Genomic DNA, 20627 nt, shown 5'->3' on the forward strand with positions numbered 1-20627 from the left:
GGTTGTACAAAAGGGTGGCAGTACCGGATATGAAAAACTTCATGCATATCCTCTTTGCCGATGAAGTTTTAATTTTTGAGGAGGCAAGTGAGAAAAACACGAAGAACGTAGCAATCATCTTTAAGTTTTTTTCATAAATTTTTAGGTTGCAAATTAATACAAGAAGAAACAATTCTTATCTTTTTAATGACGGTACAAATGGCTATCTAATGGCCAGGGTGAAGCATATCTTTTAATGTGACTGACATGATTGGCTAATGTGGTACCTAGGTATCCCCTTGTATAAGGGTGTTACGATAGATGCCTTAGAGTCATCGGTGAAGAATAGGGTAAGGAGTAGGGTGGGCTTGAAAGGCTAGGGTAGTGTTGCAAGCAGAAAGGATAATCTTGGTGATGCATTTACTAGCCACACTTCTTGGCCAGCATTTTGTGAGCCTATTTGCAATTCTGATAGTAGTTTTGAAGAAAATAACTAAGGTCATTAAAAGATTTTTATGTGTTGGTCAATTTGAAAAAAAAAAGCCTAAGGTTCATGAAACTAAGCCACTTTCCCAAGGGAGCTTGAAATTAAAGAATTGTGAGGGTTTAACATTGCATTGTTGGTGAAATGTTGGTGGTTGATAGCTGAAGAGCATGAAAACATACCTTTCACGTTGTTGCGGAAGCGGAAAAAACAGCGGATCGATGATGCTTGCTTTTGCTCAACGGATATGTGCTCTCTCTTAGAGAGAACGGTGATTCCACGAGTCCAAATGCTAATCTCGTTGATTCACCACAAAACACACTATCTTCTTCTTCTTATTGTTTCTTTTCTCTATGCACAAATCTCTCTATTGAGATTTCTCTCTCTCAAAGACACAATGCACTGTAACCCACTGTGTACCAGCATACACAGTGCTTTCTCTTTCCCTTAAGCACACTTCAAAAGAAAAAAACAACCTTTCTGTCTTTCTGTCTTTTTTTTTTCATCTCTATATTTTCGCCCAAATGAGAGAGCCTCAGTAAATGGGGAGTGGGTGGTTTCCAAAACCGTCTGTCTCCTCCTCAAATGGTGGGCCGGGTCCGGATCTCGCCCATCATGGGCGGACCCGGTACCCAACCCAACATTCTCCCACTCGCACATGATGGAAAGAGATCTTAGAAGAAGGAACATCAAACATGCTCATATGGTGAATAACATCGTGTATTCATACTGGCAAATGGACCGTGCGACCCGTGAGCTTAGAGAGAGGAGGCATATTATGTACCGGTTAGTGTAACATAATAGCCTAAACCTGCAAACAATAAGATAACACAAGGTATACCTGCACAAGCCAAGTAAGAAGCTCACTGTGTCCTAGATCAAATACATTTTTCATATTCTAGCATACTGAATCCCTCTGCACATATTATAGTGCTAAGCTATGCTAGACAAGGCCTTTCATTATGCCACATGTTTTACCATAAATCCAAACATCCCCAGGATGCAGTAAAATAAGCTAGCTTTTAACATGTGCATAATCTGAAAATGTCAAATGATCTTCCTTTCCAACTCTTATTCTTTGAATCAAAATAAGTTGCTTTCCCAGACATGTTCTTTTAGACCGAATCATACATGGTCTTAAGCAACATGCTAAAGTAGCAACACTCATCTTTCTCCTTCAAATAAGGTTAAAAGTCAATAAGGACATCAATATATATATATATATATATATATTTATATATATATTAAGGACTCACACAATGAAGAAGCAAGGATCATTCTTCATTTCCTTTTGTGGTCGACTTATATCATGGTGCGACATACGTGGTATGACTCACGTATTACGGCAAGACTTTCTCACTCTAATGAGTGTATGCATACACCATAAATTCTTTGCCGTACAGATCTTTATTAGTTCAGTTCCTCCCCGAGAAACTAACTTAAGTCCTTCAGGATGCACATTCCCATGCAATGTCTATCCAAGTCCTCAGATCCGGTCAACCAAGTTACCCTTGACATTTAAATATCAAGGTCGGTCTCTTCATATAGTTAAATATACACAAGACATCATCTTAACCCGGTTAGGGCGATGTATCCCATATACGTATATATGGCGGATATCATAACTCATTGTACTCCCACTCTTTTGAGTTATTATCATATGATATCCCCAAAATCCGACATGCTTCTTAATTCAGCAATCCTGGATTTTGTTACATCTCATCTCAGCCTGCCCACAAGCAGAGTCTGAGGCGATAAATCCGTGTGAGAAGATTTATCTCAAACCTGGTAGCATACTCATATAGATGTGCAACATGCTATACAATGATCATAGAAAGAAAATATGAATAACATTAGCATATCAACTCTTACAAATACCCATAGATTTTACATGTTTAACATAAGAATCCCTATTGATTGGCTTAGTAAAGGGATCTGCCACCATATCTTGGGTATTAACATATGCCAAAGCAACCTTGCCTTTAGATACAATATCGTGTATATACTTGCATCTCGTATCAATATGTTTGGTTCTATTGTGAAACTTGGGATCCTTAGCAAACACAATTGCCACTTGATTATCATAGAATAAAGTCACTGACAGTTTTGCTTCAAAAGAGAGTCCTAAATGTTTGATGAATCTCCTTAACCAAACACATTCATGTACTGCGAACGAGCCTGCAACAAATTTAGCTTCCATTGTGGACAAGGCTACACATGTCTGCTTCTTGCTACACCAAGATATAGCACCATTGTTCATCAAGAACACATAGCCAGACGTAGACTTACGCTCATCAGGGTCCCCGCCCCAATTTGCATCAGTATAGCCTACCACACGCATGTTACCACCATGGTAACAAAGAACTGAATCCGATGTGCCTTTAAAATATCTCATAATCCTCTTGACAGCCTTCCAATGGGCTTGTTCTGGATTAACTTGATATCTACTCACCAACCCTACTGCATAACATATGTCAGGTCGAGTGCACATCATAAGGTACATAAGGCTGCCTACTGCACTAGAGTAAGGGGATTTGGACATAACTTCTATTTCTTTAGATTCCTTTGGACACATTTTAAGACTTAAATCATTCCCTTTTGCAACAGGAGTATCTATGGGTTTACTATCTTGCATATGAAATTGTTCTAAGACCTTCTTTATATATGACTCTTGTGAAAGAGAAAGAAGTTTTTTTGAACGATCTCTTTTTATCTCTATGCCCAGCATAAAGCATGCTTCACCGATGTCTTTCATTTCAAAATGAATAGACAACCATTCTTTAATGGTTTTTAGAAACTCCAAATGATTACTAGCCAATAAAATACCATCCACATATAAAGTTAGAATCACAAATTTTGGACCTTGACGCTTAAGATAAACACAGTGGTCCTCATCAATCATAGCAAATTTATTGCTCATGATGGTCTCATGAAATCTTAAATACCACTGTCTGGATGACTGCTTTAATCCATAAATAGATCGTTTGAGCTTGCACACTTTGCGCTCAAAACCAGCAATAACAAACTCCTCGGGTTGTTCCATATATATTTCTTCATCCAGTTTTCCATTAAGGAATGCAGTTTTAACGTCCATCTGATGTAATTCTAAATCCATATGTGACACTATGGCTAACAAAAGGCGAATAGAGGTCAATTTGACCACAGGTGAGAATGTTTTATCATAGTCTATCTCTGCCATCTGTGTGTATCATTTAGCAACCAAATGAGCTTTATATCGCTCGATAGATCCATCAGCATTCCTTTTAATATTGAGAACCCATTTGCTCCCAATAGATTTTCTTCCTTTTGGAAGATTAACAAGACCCCAGACCTTGTTGGATGCCATGGATTTCATTTTCTCTTTCATTGCCTTGTGCCATTCATTCTTTTTAGGACAAGATAGAGCAACTCTAACACTCTTAGGTATTTTATCATCTTGGGGCAAAACCACAAAGACTTCCCATTCGATTTGGAATCTTCGACGAGGAATTCTCTTCCTCAGACTCTTTCGAGTTGTCAGATCTTCATCAAAATCAATATCCACTTGAGTGTTACTCCCACTATCCAATAGTGGTATAGACACATCCTCTTGTGTCTCTAAAACATGATGATCAATCTCTTTAAATTGATCTTCATCATCCAATTCATAGAATTGGAAGTGACGCTCTATCTCTCCCCTTTTAGGAAAGTCACTTTCAATAAATGTGGCATCTCTAGAATCTATTTCAGAAACACTCCCATCAGTATTTTCTCCTAAGAATACATATCCTTTTGAATGTTCACAGTATCTTATAAAGATACACTTCTTTCCCCTAGGACCCAATTTTCCATATTGATGGGAAAGATTATGGACATATGCAGCAGACCCTCAGGGTCTGAGATAAGCCAAATCTGGCTTTCTGCCTTTCCACAATTCATAGAGAGTTGAAGAAATAGATTTAGATGGTACACGATTTAATACATGAGCGGCAGTCAATAAGCAATCACCCCAAAAGGAAATAGGTAAATTTGCTTGCGCCATCATGGACCTGACCATCTCTAAGAGAGTCCTATTCCTCCTTTCTGCAACACCATTTTGTTGCGGAGTTCGAGGAGTAGTTAATTGCCTATTTATCCCTTTATCATCACACAATTCCTTGAATTGTTCGGATAGATATTCACATCCATGATCTATTCTCAAAGCCTTGATCCTACGATCAAGTTGATTCTCCCATGTTCATAAAAGATCTAAAGCAATCCAATGCTTCAGATTTATGCGTAATTAAATACACATGGCTAAATCGTGTATAATCATCAATAAAAGTGATGAAATATGAAGTTCCATGCCTCGTTACCACATTCATTGGCCCACATATATCTGAATGAATTAATTGAAGAGGATAGGTTGCTCTAATTGCCTTTCCAAAAGGTAATCGAGTTGCTTTTCCAGCAAGACAATGCTCACATATAGACATTTCAATCTTCGCATGGGATCCCAAAAAACCCTCTCGTGCGAGCCTATCCATTCTCTTTTGCCCTATATGTCCAAGCCGAGCATGCCATACAGGTACATCCACATCCATATTATTAGCAATTGAAACAAGTGAAAAACATTCATCATTAACATTCAAATTAATAAGTTCTGTGTCCAACACATAGAAACCATTCATCAAGAAACCAGAAGCAACTAAAGTTTGTCCACAAATGATGTCAACATTGACATCCCCAAACACAAGTTTATAGTTTAACATAGACAAAGCAGAAACTGAAATCAAATTTCGTCGAATCTCTGGAATATGCAAAACATCATATAATAATAGAGATCGTCTTCCTCGCAAATCCAATTTGCAAGTCCCGATTCCTTTGACTTCTGCTCTAGTGTTATTCCTCAGGAACAACCACTTCGAACCAGATGACATCTTCCTATATTCGACGAAGTTTGTGCGGTCTTTGGTCACATGGTCAGTGGCTCCTGAGTCTACAATCCACATAGGATTAGATTCAATAATTAGTGCACAACTACAAATATTTGCACAAAAAACAGGAGTCATAAGAAAATGTGCATTCTTCTGCTCATGACATTCACGAGCATAGTGACCCAAATTGCCACACTTAAAGCATTTTGCATTTGCCTTATTTTTCTTGTTTCCGCGCTTCCCAGAGCGCTGATAAGGCTTCTTTTCTTTCTTTTTGTCTTGTCCCTTCTTGTTACCCTTCTTGAACCTCCTTGGTCCATAGAATTTTTTCTTAAAAGAATTTGGCCTTTTAGAGCTTCCTGCTACATATGCCCTCATGCTAGATGATTGAGTCGCCTCAAGGCGATCATTTTCTAGCTCTACATGACGGGCGATATCATCGAAAGTCTTAATACTTTCATTATGAGTCATATTAATTTTCATATGTTCCCAACTATGTGGCAGAGAACGAATCACAGCATGGACATGTTGTTCATCTGTAAGGGTATGCCCTGCACTATTGAGCTCTCTAATCATATTTGCCATCTCCCTGAGATGCTGACTCATGGTGTGCTGAGGGGACTTTTTGTATGAATCGAACTTGATGGTCAACCTCCTTAGTTTTGTGGTTGATGTTCTCCCAAACTTATCTTTAAGGGCCATCCACATCTGTTGAGCAGTCTTATAATGCTTAAATTGGCACATGATGTCATCCTGCATAGAACATAGCATGGTGACACACGCAACAGTATTCATGCGCTTCCATTTCTCATAGGTTTCCATGTCCTTACGAGATTGTGCCCCAGTACCAATTTCAGGTCATTCCACAGTATGGTTGAGAACCTCCAAGGCCTCAGCCTCCTCCAGTGTAAACTAAAACTTTCTATGTCATATATCATAGTTATCACCATTCAGTTTTTCAATTTGTGCCAAGTCCATTATTGATTTACTTGGTGCAGCTATGTCCTTTTTAGATAAGAGTATAGCAATGCGCAAAAAAAATAATGTTATTCAAGCATGTTATGATCTAATCATTAGCACATCTATATGCAGTTATAATCACACGATTAGGTAACATATAATTTTTCATAAGGTGTGGAATCGAAAGATCACTACGTTCACAATCATCTCCCACTTTCCCTAAGATAATTATATTCACCTAAACTGTATTATGACTGTTTAAACAAGATATCAACACATAGAGTAAGTAAAGTACTTCGATCTTTATCAAAACAACATGATTACGTCATTTTCATTTACATTCATGAATAATATATATATATATATATATAATAAATTAGATTCAGAAATCCCCAGTCCATCTGTGGCTTAAACAAAATTATGGCTCCAACCACTAGCCAATATGCCTCGACCCACATGGACCTTGGCCCTGCCAGGGTTCAGCCAAAAAATTTCTCAGCCTGTGCCGCAGTTCCATGAACTCGGCTCACGGCCTCTGCTTCAGGGCCAAGAGCTAGGCCTGCAGCCTATGCCGCAGGGCTGGGTCAGGCTGGGCTAAGCCTGCGGCTTATGCCACAGGGTGGGAGCAAAAAATTTGTTTTTTTCCAGTGCCGCCGCAGGACCTGGGCAGGCCTGCAACCTGTGCCGCAGGGTCTACCCCATGGTCGGTCCTGCCCTGTAACAGGGTTTGCTGCAGCCCAGGTCTGCGACCTAGTCGCAGAACCTGCGGCTGTAGCAGACCGCCTGGCCGGAGGCCAGACCAACGTCCTAGCCGCAGGGCCGGCGGCAAAAACAAGCCCACCGACCAGGCTTGTGGTCTGGCTACAGTAGGGCCGAAAAAAAAATGATATGGCCCAGACATTAACACCGGACGATCCCATGCCAACATAGTCAAGAAAAAAATTTTAGCGTATGACGCCCTGCCGCAAGCATCCACCATGAATGCATAAAGGTCCTGACCATGGGCACAAGGGGATATCCGCAAGCAAAACGGCATCTAAAACTCGTTGCTCTGATACCAATGAAGAGCACGAAAACATACATTTCACGTTGTCGCGGAAGCGGAAAAAACAACGGATCGATGATGCTTGCTTTTGCTCAACGGATACATGCTCTCTCTTGGAGAGAACGATGATTCCACGAGTCCAAATGCTAATCTCGTTGATTCACCACAAAACACACTATCTTCTTCTTACTGTTTCTTTTCTCTATGCACAAATCTCTATATTGAGATTTCTCTCTCTCAAAGACACAATGCACTGTAACCCACTGTGTACCAGCGTACACAGTGCTTTCTCTTTCCCTTAAGCACACTCCAAAAGAAAAAAACAGCCTTTCTGTCTTTCTGTATTTTTTTTTTCATCTCTATATTTTCGCCCAAATGAGAGCGCCTCAGTAAATGGGGAGTGGGTGGTTTCCAAAACTGTCCGTCCCCTCCCCCAAATGGTGGGCCGGGTCCGGATCTCGCCCATCATGGGCGGACCCGGTACCCAACCCAACAATATCAAATGAGGACGGCCAGTTTTCACCGTTCTTTACTGCAAATATGATATACAGAGTTGACCATTAATCTGCGTATAGGAAACTCAAAATGAAAACCAGGGCTGAGATTTTGAAAATGTTTGGTGAAAGTGCTGAAATTTTTTGTGCAAAATGTTAAAGTGACGGTGGGTGATAGAAGTTGCATAAATTTTTGGAGAGATGCATGGTCTGCCGAGATCCCCTTTAGACATACATTCCTTGATCTCTTTCATATTTGCAGGATAATTGGAAAGTCAGTTAAGGACTATTGGTATGATGCGAATGGTTGGTAGATTTAAGTCAGACGTGATTATAACTAGATCAGAGTTCTGCAGCTACAACAACTGCTAAGATTGGTGGATGAAAAACAACTTGCTACACGTGTCATAACGGATGAAGATTTGGTGTCCTATTATAGGGCTATGGGTGGAATCATCGTGATGTAGCTGCCTGATTGCAGCTTATGAAAGAACAGCATGCCTCTGTATGCTTCTATGCTTAGTTGACTAGTTCTTCAAGTTTGGGCAAAAATCGATGAGAGCGTACATTTGTTTTATCAATGTAAATGAATAGTTGAACTGCGCATCAATGCTTGAAAAAAGCCACTACCTTGTCAGTGCACGAGCCCGTGTGACCCATTCTTGTCACACCATTAATTTGCATGCTACGGGTATCATGGGTAGTTACAAATGGCGCAACTGGGTGTTAATTGTATAGAGGCAATTGTGTTTGCATCGAAATAAAGTTACATTTGACAGGGTAGCACCATGCTTGCAAGAGATTTCCTGCATAATACAAAGTGTTGAAACTCGGGGAAAATAACAATGTTGTTTGAGTGGGGTTGTTGCTGCAAAGTGTGTGTGTGTGTGTGGGGGGGGGGGGGGGGGGCTGCAAACCCCAGTTCACCGACATTGTCGTTGTTTTGTTACTTTGAAGAAGAATACACTGTAAATTGTATATATAATTTAAACTGAACATCAATGAATAATTTTGCCTTATTCTCTAAAATAAGGTGATGGGACCATGAAGGATTGATGCTCTAACACATGGTGCACTCTCGGGAGGTTAAAATCTCAGCTTTTGCCTCAAGCACAATAGGATAGTAAAAGTGCGTAATTACATTGCACATGATCTTTTTCTCTTTAAAGTGGCAGAGCCAGAGATCCAAATTAAGGTGAGCACGTGTGTAACTGTATATGTGTATATGGCAATGGACCAGCTGCTAGAGAGAAAAAACATTTGGGTTAGGTGACCACCCTGACCCAAACCCTGTTAGAGGATTTCCGGCCTGGCCCATATGTAGCTTCGCCCCTGGATATCGAACTCTTGACATTTTTCAATTTGAACACCTTAAGCCTATCCACTTTGTGAGCCGTCCTCGACACACTTGGTGGCTTGATTTCTAAATAAAAATTCAATGTTACAATTAACGCCATCCTTTGGAGGGTCCAACAGTAGCCAGGTCCAAGTTGACAGACAACTGAGCCTGGAAAGTCAATAGGACCAGAATTCATGTTCTTACACACTTCTGAGCCCACCAAATCCTTTGACTGGCAGTGAATTTTTTAATATTTTAAACCTTTTAATCACAGGGCCGGAGGGCTACATATATATGTATCAGCTGGCCACTCTATCTTTGGTGTGTTTGGCTTCAAGGGAACCGTGTGAGAGATGATGGAGGGAAACTCCTTGAGCTTTGTGAGGGAGACAGAGTGGTGCAACGAGGTTGTACTTGGAAGCCTTCTTCCCAATGATTCATGGAAGGCTTTGCCTCGCCTCTGCCAGTCATGGCTTCGGAACTATATTGCTCTAATAATATTGTACTTTGCATCTGCTGGGCTTTGGAGTCTCTATACCTACTACCTGAAGATACGTGTGTATTCCCCGGAAGGTTCTCTCTCTCTCTCTCTCTCTCTCTCTCTCTCTCTCTCTCTCTCTCTCTCTCCTGTGTGAAAGGTTAGTAAATAAGCTTTACGAACCGAAGAGAAGATGTTCAAGTTTGGCTTGTTCTTGTGGCTAGCCGAGGCGATCCCAGGCATGGCCAGTTGGAGTTAAGTTGAGCTCATCAAGCTGTTTTTTTTTTACAAAAAGTTACATTTTTCAGAATTGAAAATGATAGAATTTGGACTATAAACCTACTGGACCACAAACTAGCTCATTTACAAAATACGAACACTGTTTTAAAAGTTGTAAGCCCAAGGATTGGAACTCTAAGCTTACTTCTTGCAAGTCAAGCACTCCAGCCATCTATACTCTATGATATAAAATATATGTAAAAATATGTATATTACTAGTTAAGAGCCCACACGAGATGAGTCAAGCCGAACATTCATCTAGTATTTGACAAATAAAGATATCGATGTGCTTTTTTCCTCCTCCTTTTCCTGTTGACAGAAGCATCAACCAATTGCTTTTGATTTATGAGAAGTACTTGATGTAGACTGCCACAGTAGACATTAACAAGCTCAATACAAATTTATACCACCAAAAGACTTCAAAGTTGACATTCCATGCATTAGTTGTTGCTGCAATGGATATTTGATTAATCATACGCTTCATTTTTTTCCTTATAAAATTAATAAAATGTCTACAATGGTGAAAACTAATGCGCCTCAGCTTTTATTTTAAAATATATCAAGAGTAAAAATTTGTGATCAAGTTGTTAATATATACGTCTGGCCATGTAAATTAGCACTTCCCTATAAAAAATCATGGCAACATATAGGTCCTCACCTCCTTGTTAGGTGAGGATACACAGCTCCATAGGATCCTGAGACATGGGAAAAGGCGTCCATGAATGCATATATCATTACTCAAAAAATTTATTTGATTAACGGATGATGCACGCTTTTTTTTATCACAACTTTTTTCAGATACCTTCTCCCACTAGAAAAGTATATAGCACTTCACAGGTGGCAGAAATAATTGCATCAACAGTTTTCAACTTGTCTTCATAGTTATGAAATCATTTTCCTTTTGAAAGCTGTTATATAATTTCAAAGGGAAAGCAGTAAAAAGTAATGGCTTTTTAATCCAGCTGTGATCTTGGGTTCTTGATAACTGCCTACTAAGATATGCATTGTAATAAAAGTTTTCTTCATAATGGCCTTCACCTTTTTGTGAAATGAAAAGGTAAGCATTAATTTTGTACAACTGAGTATCTTGGTAAGATGGAAATTGTATGTGGTTAGCTATTTTAGCATTCTATGGTAATTTAGTCAAGTCCCCAGTCCTACCGAATTGCGTGAAGTTTCCAACTTTATAGCCCTGTATTCTGTGAAGATATGAAACCCATCAGAACATGGAACTGCACCACTCTAGTTTCCTATCTGGTGCTCGAACCTTTGGTGAATTAGGCACCAAACCTAGGCTTCTCAAGACAAAGTCTAGGGTTGGCTAAGGCCATTATTTCTCACAATTAAATCTGACAATCTGTCCAAGTAATTCATGACAAGTAAAAGACAAGAACCCTGAGACCCTGTCATGAATTACTTGGATAGATTGTCAGATTTAACTGTGGGATATATATATATATATATATATATATATATATATATATATATATATATATATATATATATAGAGAGAGAGAGAGAGAGAGAGAGAGAGAGAGAGAGAGTATATTATGTCTCATTTATCATTCTGCCCTACAATTTTGAAGTGTTTTATGAGAGGTCTGAACTGTTGGTGTGTTTAGCATACTCGATTTAGTGGGAATCGGTTCTTGGATCATGTTTTTGATAAAAAAACATGTTTTTATGAGCCAAAAAAAAACTAGTACGTAGCTATTAATTTTGAATCACTGAAAAAACTTGTATACAGGTCAAATTTCGGTCTGAAAGCCGGTTCTCACTAAACAAAACCTATAGATCACATTTATAGTATTAGATGTGAGAAAAAATGCCAAAAATGATGATTTTTGAGGGAGCAGAAGTAGAAGATAGGCAGGAGTGCATTACTCACATACACACATATATATAAGCATATATTTAATAGTCGATTGTAGGTACAGTCTAGCTGAAATATCGTGGTGCAAATCATTTTGACTCAATCTAACCTCATAAATGTGTGTTCGGCATGGTGGATTCAGTGGGAGCCAACCCTTGGATCATTTTTTTTAACTGAGAAAAATCGGTGCATTTATAACCGTTGTTTTCTGTGTCACCAGAAAAACCTATAGACAGGTTGGATCCTGGTGATTCAAAAGGCTGGTTTTCACTAAAAAAAACATGCAGCCATGGGTCAATTGGAACAAAAAAAAAAGCGAATGGAAGTTGCTAAATCATTTATGCATACAAACGTTTTTAGCAACCATTAATCCATATTCATTTATTTAGGAAATAAGATGAGCTGGTCATGGTTTGGCTCATGTTTAGCTGGTCACTCTAATTCTTGAAATAGGCTTGGCAAGCTCGAGCATGGACAACAACAACTCGTATAAGCTCATTAATTAATTAATTACAAACACATTTTACATATAGTTTATATAATAGAGTGAAGATGGTTTGAAGTGTTTGACAAGACGGTTTGAAGTGTTTGACTTGCAAGCAATAAAAATAAGTTATTCAAATTCTATTGCTTGCAAGCTTGAAACAATTATTTATTTTGTAAACGTGCCAGTTTGAGCTAGCTCATGTTTGCTCATTTAGCTTGGGCTTTCATGAGCTCAAGCTCGTGTGGGCTTGACACAAGAAACAAGCCAAGCTTGAATGCCCTCTTTTCAGTTCGTTCAGCTTGTTTATCAGCCCTAAGTACATCCGACATGTGTACTTGCAAGTTCATTGGACTTTAGCTTTGAATCTAGCAATTTGGATGTAAATTTTTGAAAGAATTTCCCCTATTAAATTTTTTTTCCCTTGAGGGGGTGGAGGAATTTTCCCTATCAAATTTTTTTTTTTGCATTACAGTTTCCTCCATTTTCATTTTCCTCCCACTCAGCACCATTTTGACGTTCTGTGTTTTTTTTTTTTGAAAGGCAGGTTGGGGTTAGGCAGACCCCTACCGGATATCATTAAATACAAAAAAACATTACAATGTTGGTATATCATGTTTCTTTCCAATAATTGGATTGTGGTTGTCAATTTAGATTATATTTCTAAAAAAGTGATTGTTATGTTTCTCAAATAGGTTCAATACCGAAGAAGAAATTCTTTGTGAAACATATATTGCAATCTATGAAGGCTATGCCCATGTACGTTCTCCTGTCGAGTCTATCAGAATATATGGTGGAGAAGGGCTGGACGAGGTGTTATTCAGCTATAGGGGAAGTTGGGTGGCTCATGTATGTTGTTCACATGCTCATTTACTTGGTACTCGTTGAGCTTGGGATCTATTGGGTGCACAGAGGGTTGCATGACATAAAGCCATTGTACAGGCTTATTCATGCACAACATCACATATTCAACAAACAAGACAAAGTTTCTCCATTTGCAGGTAACTAGAGATCCCTTTAGAAGCTATGATTGTTCCATTTGGTTTCTCCCTACTGTTAGTCTTTTAACTTCAATATACTTCCTTGCAATTCATTAATTCTTTGTTATAATGTGATTAATTAACAGGATTGCACTACAGTTCATTAGCATTTGAAAAAATCCTTTTTCTTTAACTTCAATTCGTTTTGCTGTTGTTGTTTCAGATTAGTGAGTGGTTGTTACATTTGATTGGCATGCAGGACAGTAGTGGTATCCCTATTTGAATAACCAAGAACTGTATCTCTGACTACGATCTCACTTTCCCAAGAACTGTATCTCTGACTAGAATCTCACTTTCCCTCGGTAATAAAGCATGTGGCTTCTTTTTTTCTTGTTTTTTTAATTGAAGTTAAAACTTCTTTAAAAAATGATATATGTTCGAACTTCTTAGATAGGCGATGTTATGCAAACCATAAGATAAAGAGAAGAAAAAAACAAGAGAAGACAATATTTGCATGATTCAACACTTAGGCCTATGTGCACAGGGGAAAGGAGGAGCAAAAATCTATTAGCAAAATGTGAGGAAATATATAAATGAGATAAAGAGCTCTTAAAACCCTAATCCTGAATACACTCGAACCTCTCCTACCCAACTTAGCTTGATCCCTCTGCGACCACAACAAACCTCATTAAAACTTCTCGTTGTACAGTCACCAAAATATTTTCGGATCAGGTTATGGATCGGAGTGAGTCTAGAATTCAAGACAGCCAACTGGCCCAGACACGGTTGTACAAGTGGCCCAGATCGGAGTGAGTCATTGTACAAGTGCTTAAAACTAGGAACCCATGCACTATGATTCAGCATCCAACTGGCCCAGACACGATTCATTAGTTATGAGACTAATACAAAGAAACAAGACATGAAAAATACCCACACACACAAGGCCACACCAAGGTTAACGTGGTTCAATTCCAATAAGAATCTGCATCCACGAAAATAGGAAAGACACCTCTCGTGAGTTTCCCTTCTCCATTAGTAAAACTTAAATAGAAGATCGCACCTAATGGCTACAGCAGTTACAATATGAATGCTGCAATTTAGGAGATGCCAATTCAGCATACATGGCAACCTTGTCAATTTTCTTAGGAAGGTAGATACTAGATATTAGAAACGTTCTCCTTCCTGTCACTAGATTTTCTATTGCAAGCTTCCTTGATTTTTAGGATCCTTATCACCATTCTTACCTTGATCTTCAATACACCCCCTCAAGCTCAAGGTGCGGTCATGTATCTTGAGCTTGTCTCGAAGAAGAAGAAATCTGGTTGTCCCAAGGGCTTTAGTCGTAATGTCTGCTACTTGATCTTGAGTGCTAATATAATGAACCTGAAGTAAGGTTTTGCTGGCATGATCTCGAACGAAATGAAAATCCATATCAATGTGTTTGATTTTGTTGTGAACAATGAGATTTGATGTCATATGTGTTACTTCAATATTGTCACACCACAAGACCGGTGGGTCTGCATGATGAATTCCAACTTCAGATAATAGTTTTTGTAACCATGTAGTTTCAGTAGCAGCATTTGCAAGGGCTCGATATTCTTCCTTGTGCTTGATTTGGACACAATATGTTGTTTGTAGGCACTCCATAATACCAAATTGGATCCAATATAGACAATATATCCCTGTCGTTTTTCAACAAAACCTGTCCAATTAGTGTCAGAAAAGGTAAAGATATTAAGATCATTAGATTTTTTTTATATTTGACATCGAAGATCCAAACTTCCTTGGAGATATCTGAGGATCGGCTTGACAGCTTCCTAATGAGTTGTGGTCAGACGGTGCATATACTAACATACTTTGTTTACTGAATAAGCCAATTCAGGTCTTATGAGAGCAACATATTGTAATGACCCTATAATTTGTCGATACTTGATCGGATAATCTAATGAATCGCCATCCAAAAGAGACAGCTGGGTAGAAGTAGAGATAGGTGAACTCACATGTTTGGCTCCATCCATGTCAGCTTTATGCAAGAGATCTACAATATATTTTTCTTTGGTCAAGAGAATCCATGTTGAAGTTTAGACAACTTCTATACCGAGAAAGAAATGGAGTGGTCCAAGATCCTTTAATGCAAATTCTTGGGCCAAAGATTTTACGAAATTTGTAACATAAGTGGAAAATAGGTTGAAAACAAATCTGTCCCCTTAGATAGATTCTGCAGCTCATCGCAAAGTTGCTGGATTAAGGACCTAAATGTAGCTGCATAACTTGTCTTAAGTGTAGTCCAAACCTCAAATGAGGATAACAGTCCAACTACCTGTGGACTTAGGGAAGATAAGATCCAACTTATTTTTTTCACTGCACATAAGCAAGGTTCAAAGTAGGAGAAGGTTGCCCAGGTTGAGAGAGAAACTTTTCTGGACATAGTGTGGATCCCAAAGTTAAAAAGTTGCCATCAGACTTAAAAGTTATTTGGAGCATTCAACATGTTGGAGAAGGGAGATGACACGGCACCAACAATTCCATACGTTGGTCCTGGTGTTTGATGAGTTCTCAATGAATGCAGGTCAACAGGCGCTCTGATAGCAAAAGAAGACAGGAAAAATACCCAAACGCACAAGGCTACAATAGGTTAACCTTGTCTGATTCCAATACAAAGAATGAATTAATATTGGCAGCCCCAAGGGGGGTTGGTGTAGTGGGGTGGGGCCTGGCTGCTAGACGGGCAGTCAAAGTTTGATTCTCATGGGTGTCGCCCCTCTGCGCAAGCCAACACAAAGTATAGACCCCGAGGGCAAGGTCCTAGCCTTAGAGTTTTATGCTGCTGGTATGGCAGGCTAGGTGACCAGGTCTTTGTGCCCGGGTGGAGGAATCCCAATCGGATTAAATGGAATGATAGCTTTTCATTCTGAATCCGTAAAATTGTAATTTCAATCAAATCACACATCACAATATACCAAGCCTTCTAATTCCTTAAGAGGTTTATCTGAAAGATTCACGATATAACTAAGAAGGCATTTCAAAAATATTCAGCCATGGTTAGGACAATCAAACCGACTCTCATACGAGCTCCCGGCGGTTCATTCATCTGTCCACATACTAAAGCTACTTTGGATTCTGCAATATTTTCTTCATTAATCACCTTGGATTCTTTCATTTCATGTAAGGATCATTTTCTTTACGAGTGCATTCTCCTACTCTGCCGAATACAGATACACTCCCATGAGCTTTGGCAATATTGTTAATTAATTCCATGATGAGTTAACCCACTCCAGCTCCCTTGAATAGTCCAATTTTCCCCCCACACCCATAAACACTAAAAGTTACACTACTTTAATGCTCGTTTCAAAGATTGATAAATTGGTATCTAACTGTATAAAAGCCGATGCGGATCTATGAATAGGAGATATTGTGCGAGTATCTAAAAAACCTAAATTATCAACTGGTTCTCCAAGAACATTGAAAATTCATCTTAGAGTGTCCGACTGAAATGCTTAGAGGAGCTCCCATTTCAATCACTTTCATTCGTCTCATCAGCTCATCTGTACCACTCATAGCTACATCTCTAACTCGATTATTATATTTCCTAATAATTGTTGGATGAAAGTGTTTGGGAGTTGGCTTTATCCATATGAAAATCTTTTAAAATCTCACGTAGAAAAGAGTCCATAAAGTGATTCTTGTTGATCTCGGCTTCCCTCTCGGAAAAATCTTTTTGCATTTCTTTATCAAATTTATCGACGAAGGTTACTATTTGTTTGCATAAATTAATATTTGCGTCGGACTGTGGTTTATTATTTACATGGTTTGTCTTATACCACCAATAATATTGCCGTTTTCTATTCTTCTTGACAGAACATATAATTCTACTAATACAAAAATCAAGTAATACGGGGCTCCCCTATACATTTCATTTTCACCATCTTTTTCTTTTTCTTCATCAAACCTTACCCCCACGCGCACATGGTCAAATGTGGTCAGAGGTGCTGTACCCGACGTATGACACATCGTCATCGTCATCATCATCATCCATCAGTATCATTAACCACGTCAAGCCTTATCCCAACTACACTGATTCAGTGATACCCAATTTGATACATCATAAAAACTAGAAGTAACTATACAGTTGGTAGCTGGTTTCTGATATGCTCAAATGGGCTCCATATCTATACTCGACAGGCACCTTTATTTGGAAAGAAAGAAAATTCAGTAATTCATTCAATACAAGAGGTAACAAGGTACACCTTCACAAATGGTAACTGAAAGGTATCCGAATTACACAAAAGTAGAATATGGTTGCTGATAAATAGTGTTAGTGCAATGTTCCTGCCAACCTATGTGGTGCTTGTCTTATACTGCAGGTTTAGCTGTAGACCCGATGGATGGCGCTCTGCATGCTTTTCCATTCTTCTTGGTGCTGTACCTGGTGCCCACCCATTTCCTCTCACACCTGCTGCTGCTCTTCTGGGAGTGCATCTGGGCCATCAATATCCACAGCAGCATTAATGCAGAGGCATGGCCTATGATGGGCCCAGAGTATCACATTGTCCATCACTACCGAAACAACTACAATTTTGGCAACTACACCATTTTCATGGACTGGCTGTTTGGCACCTTATGTGATCCCGAACATAATGCTGGTAAAAAGAAGTGATCCTCACCAATGTAGCATCTCCCTATGTGTGCAAGATTTGAGTGTTTTATGTGTATGAGAGAGAGAGAGAGAGAGAGAGTAATAAACTGTCTTGACCATAGGTGGCCTTGTTCTTATGCCTGTGTAGAAAGAAGTGAATTTGGATTTACTTCAGGCAGGCTAGCCAGCATAAGCATGAGGACATGTTTCTTCCCAAAGAGCTCTGTGAGAAGTTGATGAAATAAATTGCTTTGAGGTAGCATGTGCCAAGTATGATAGTTTCTGCAATGAAAAGAGCTTGACTAGTGCGAGTTGAAATACTACCTTGCAAGGTCAGAGGTCTAAAAAAATATTTGGTTTTTATATGTGATTTCACAAAGAAATGTGGGCCTGGGCTACCTAACTTTTAACCAATTTATGAGACTCTGCAAGACCTAGCAACATGAGTTGTAGAGGTAGACTGTGCCTCTTTTTCTTTTCTTTGAGAAATTGCGTATATGATCAAGGGTGCTCCCATATATCTCTTTTTGTTTTTAAAATCTGGATCTGTTTTGAATTCAAATCCATTTTCAAGTTTACCTGGTTTTCTCTTTTAAAAATTTGGAGATCCACGTATCTCCATCAACAAGAGTCTAGCTTGGTGCAAGTGAGCTTCCATCAACGTATTTTTATGAGGTTCTGGCTGAACATTATGGATTCAATTTGAGATTTCTATAGGAGATAGTTGGATTGTCCAACTTAATCTAGACAAGGCTCGAGAATGTGTTTCATTTTATTGCAAAATTTGAAACCAAAGCTCCAACACTCGTCGACATTAGAGAGGAACTTGATTCAGCCATGAGATATGATTAGCAATGACTAACACCACATATATGAGATTTGTGTTAGCTATGATACCATGTAAGGTATCAAAGTCTTAAACGCAAGATCCAACACATACAAGAAACAAAGTTTAACGTGGTTAGGCTATCGCAGCCAACAACAGGTAAAGTTTTCTCTCTTTCTTCACACACTCAGAGAGCGAGTTCCTTTAATGATTAAATATGCAGTTCATACAAAAGGATCTCTTTTGGGTATGTTTACAATAGAAAGAAGATAGCAATTTTGAGAAACTTGCAGCTGACAAAGAGAGTGCCTTCTGTCAAAGTGATAAGGTTCGGTACAGCTAAGATCACGCATGATTTGAATCATGCATGATACCTAGTGAAGATAAAATTACACAGAAAAGATCACAAATCATGCGTGATCTTAGTTGCTTCATATGCATAGCAATCTTGCCTCATTTGGCAAGATCACATGGTCTGTTGTAAATTTATATCTATCCCTATTATCAAGGGATCTACCGGTCCTCAGTTGTATAAATGTAAATATCGCATATTCAAATAATACAAGTGAAATGACTATGTGCAAATCGTCTTCTTTATGGTATCAGAGCCGGTTTTTTTTTTTGAGGTCTGATTGATCAAGTTGTCGAAGTCTGATACAGCAAGAAGGGATGGTGGATGCCATGGTGATTGGCATTGAGTGTGTCAGTTCTTCAGCAAGGTGTCAGTTCATCTGACCATACTAATCCTAAATGATCATGACATCAGAGGTACCAAGCAAGGAATTCACGTCTCCTAGATCCCATATCATCTTCACATTTCTCATGGGCGACAATTATTCTACTTGGAAACAAGCAATGAGAATAGCACTGAATGCAAAAAAATAAGCTTGCATTCATGGATGGTTTGTTGTCGTAGCTAGAACCCACCTCGAACGAGTACCAACTATGGAATCGATGCAATGGCATGATACTGTCATGGATTCTCAACACAGTTTCAAAATACATTGCAATTAGTATTATTCATGCGAACCTGGCAAGTGAGGCATGAAAAGATCTATCCAAAAGGTTTTCTCGAGGTAATTCTATTCATATTTATCAACTTAAAAAATTGATATATTGAATTTCTCATAGGCTTTAATGAATCCCTCTATGGGATTCATAGTAACATTTTAGCCATGGATCATTTGCCCAATGTGAGCCGAGTATATTCGTTGGCAAGTCAAGAGGAGACTCAACGCCTCTTGACACCATCCACAAATGAAGTCTTCAGATTAGCAGCACTAATAGCAAAAGGCATTGGACAATGCACTGGTCATCTAAATAATAATTGAAGCATTAGGAGTGGTAATGGATGACTTCGATGTGATCATTGTGGCATGCTTGGTCATGTCAAGGATCGAAGTTACAACCTTGTAGGCTATCTGGTCGATCATCTGAAAAGTTAAGTTGCTACCAGAAAGATGAGTAGTAGGGAAAATATTATAAGTGATAAAGGAGTTGCCAACGAAGCAACCAATGTAGCTGCAAATCAAACCAACCAAATCAATGGGACGTCAACCTTGTTACAACTAAGTGAAGATCAACTTAAATAGATAGTTGAATGGCTCAATTCAGACTCTAAACTGGCTTTTGCTAACCTTGCAGGTGATATATCATACTCTCATTTATTTTCTTCTTTGTCACATATTTCTTGGATTATTGATACATGAGCAATAGATCATATGACTCCTTAAATTCTTTGTTTGATGTCTAATTTATGTTCAAAGAAAAACTCATTAGACTATATAATGGTCAGACTATATGTGTATCTCATTTCAGAAAAACTAAACTATTACCAGTGACCCTCAATAATGTTCTTCATGCTCCTCATTTTCA

The 20627-nt window shown here is 38.8% G+C and overlaps 1 pseudogene; it reads left to right on the forward strand.

Moving 5' to 3' along the window:
• Positions 1–9549: 9549 nt before the first annotated feature.
• LOC149827424 (delta(7)-sterol-C5(6)-desaturase 1 pseudogene) lies at positions 9550–17947 on the forward strand (annotated as a pseudogene).
• Positions 17948–20627: the final 2680 nt, after the last annotated feature.

Source organism: Nuphar pumila, chromosome 10 (assembly GCF_984573655.1).
Source record: "Nuphar pumila chromosome 10, dmNupPumi1.hap1.1, whole genome shotgun sequence".
Taxonomy (NCBI): domain Eukaryota; kingdom Viridiplantae; phylum Streptophyta; class Magnoliopsida; order Nymphaeales; family Nymphaeaceae; genus Nuphar; species Nuphar pumila.